This window comes from Larus michahellis, chromosome 4 (assembly GCF_964199755.1).
Source record: "Larus michahellis chromosome 4, bLarMic1.1, whole genome shotgun sequence".
In the NCBI taxonomy this organism is placed as follows: domain Eukaryota; kingdom Metazoa; phylum Chordata; class Aves; order Charadriiformes; family Laridae; genus Larus; species Larus michahellis.
Genome location: NC_133899.1, coordinates 69,797,000 through 69,799,907, shown reverse-complemented (window position 1 = coordinate 69,799,907; position 2,908 = coordinate 69,797,000).

Below are 2,908 nucleotides of genomic sequence, written 5' to 3'. Positions count from 1 at the left end.
GTGAAGGACCTGTAACTTTTGTCTCATCTGATGTAATAAATGTTCAGCTTGAGTGGAGAAAGCAGTTTTTGCATTGTTTACTGCCTTTGGCTGCAAGCAAAGGAAATCTCTACTGCATTGCTAACTGAGATTCCAAAGTACAGGAGAGACCTTTAAGTTTCCTAAAAAATGTGTTTTGCCTTCTCACGCCTTTGCTAAAAGTTGATTCACTGCACTCCATTGAACAAGGTCTTTACACACTTTAGAAGTATTTTGTATGGAACTATAATTACCATTTGTGATTAATTCTACCTACACTGGAAAGCTGCGTGAGCTTCTAACAAAAGTTATGTTTTAAGTAACTATATCACAGGTACTTACAATATAATTTGACAAGTGTTAAGACTGAGGGTGGAAAAAAGGGATAGGAAGAAGAAATGTAGGCTAAGAGCTCTCTGCTATTAGAAGGATGGCTGAAGAGACTGCATGGGAGTAATAAGAACAATTTCTCTTTTGACAGATGATCCTGATGAGCACTAAATACCTGAAAATCCAGTTCTTTGCAAATCTTGGTCTTGGCAAGAGTTAGTTTTAGTTATCCTACTAAAAGCAGTAACGCAGTTGTATTCAATATACAGTTGGTCCTCCCAACACACATGGGCAAAGGAAGAGAAGAAATTTTGAAAGAATATACATGTAATTTATCTCTGTATTCCTTTTTATATGCAAGAGATGTAAAAGAGGGGAAATGTGCAGCCTCTTAATTTGCAACAGGTACAAGAGTGTCTGAAAAAAATTAAACTATTCTGGCTGTGACACTTACTAAGATATTCTAATTTGCAGAATTTGACCTCTGGGGACTCCTGAGCTGAGAAAGCATGAACTGTAATTGATGCTGTTCTGCCACCCCACTGCACTGATTGCTGTGGTGGTGGGGAAGCATAGCTGTGCTATTTCTGACGTTTGTATTGCCAATACAACCTTTTAACCACACAAAAATAACTCATTCTAGAACTTGTTAGCAAATCCCCTTCAAAATATTGCTGAAACCCTTATAGAATACATTTAAGCTGTCTTAAAATTTCTCTACCACTTCCAAAAGTTGCAGCATATCCTCTTATTTCAGGAAGGACACTCTTCTGTGAACACCAGGGTATTTCCTCACTCAAAGCTGGATGTATCTAGTAAAATGCTGACAAGCTATTGCGTGGCCTGCTTCTAAATAGTGAAAAACTACTGTAGAAGACAATTCAACTTTAAGGCCATCTTGCATATGTAAAAATAGCAAAAAAGAAATTCTTGCATACTGTAAGTATTTATTTAAATGATCTTTAAACAAATTTGCAACAGATGCACAATGATTAATTATTCTATAGTGCAGTGGACTACTCTTCAATTCTTTCATAAGGCCATTATCAGTTTAATCAGTTTACATTGCTAAAGACCTCAAAAGATCTTACTTTATTGAATAATTTTGGAAAATGAGAGTATACAAACTATTCTAAAATAAAACAAGTCTATGTGGGTGCAATAATTGTAGATTGTTTTCCTCTCACTACAAATTACAAATATATCCCATGCTACTGCAACATTATAATAACAAAGTTATCATTTTGCTAGACAAGAAAAAAACAAAGATTAATGCTAACGACAGCAATTATGTATGAAATAAACATATGCAAACAGTATGTAGTCTTTGGTTTCACTGACATACGTGTGAGGAAAGCAGTTGGTTTAGTATGAACTTACGGTGATGCACTACTCATCAGAACTTTGACTTTGTTTTTCAAAGCTGTTCAGCATATGTGTTTATTTTGCTAGTCTTCTTGAGAAAATTCTGTCCATGGCAAATTATGGTTAAGAATAATTCACTAGGCATAATATACCCACTAGATCTAATAAATGGTTGATTCTACTCAGTATTTAAGGATTGTGGTTTCTACCTGGGCCAATGCATGAGGAGCCTTCAGAACAGTAGTAACTTCATTTAAGTTCCTACACAGGGATGAGGCTGTAACTGAATTACCTTGTCATCATGCTAGGACATGCAAGTTGGATCATTCTCCATCAGTATAACTCTTCCAGTCATTGCCAGCTCCAAGTGACATGGTAAGTATGGAGCAAATCACAGGACAGATAAATTTAGTCCTAGCTTCTGTTTTAGTTTTCTTTTTCAGTTTGCATTTTTCTGGAAACCTGAATTCTCTCTCCCGCCATACAGATTTTATTATGTGGCCAAAATACACATAACCACTCTAACATGTGAGGAGTTCATTCTAGTTGTTCAATAGAAGAAGGTACGCTTGTTAGATCACAGATTCACATTTCCATATGACTGGAGGTGTAACAAAGAGGGACCAATATGGTTGTAGAAAAGTTCCATGTGTTGAACATGGTAGGAGTTCTGATCTCAAAAGTTCAGCAATACTATTCGTAGTTCAGGCAGAGAGAGAAAATAAAATATACGCTGTCAGTAGCCTACAAAGAGATGTGCTTCTTAGACTACTTAATATGACAGTTGTAGCCAGCAGATACTTCAGGTGAACAATGGCAGGACATGACGGTTTTACTATCAAAAGTATTATTTACTGCTGTAAGTACCTTGCTGTTCTGAGCAGAACACTCAAACATTGTTAAAGAACGTAACAGTTTCCAAAGGTTGCTGTCCCACAGGCCATATAGAAAAAGTGCGTCATCCAGCTTCAAACCATGCGTTTTACTACTGAAAATTAACCTTAAACTCACTGTTTAATTAACAAGTTGTATTTTGTTAATTTATTTTTTAACTTGCAGAAAAATATATGAAAGGTTTTACAACTCAACAGTGAATACATGTCCATTTCTCCCCTCATTTTGGTTTTTTAGCCATAATTAAAATGGCTACGGTGTTAATGTTCTTCTACCAAGATTTGTAAAGCAAAATAGAAGC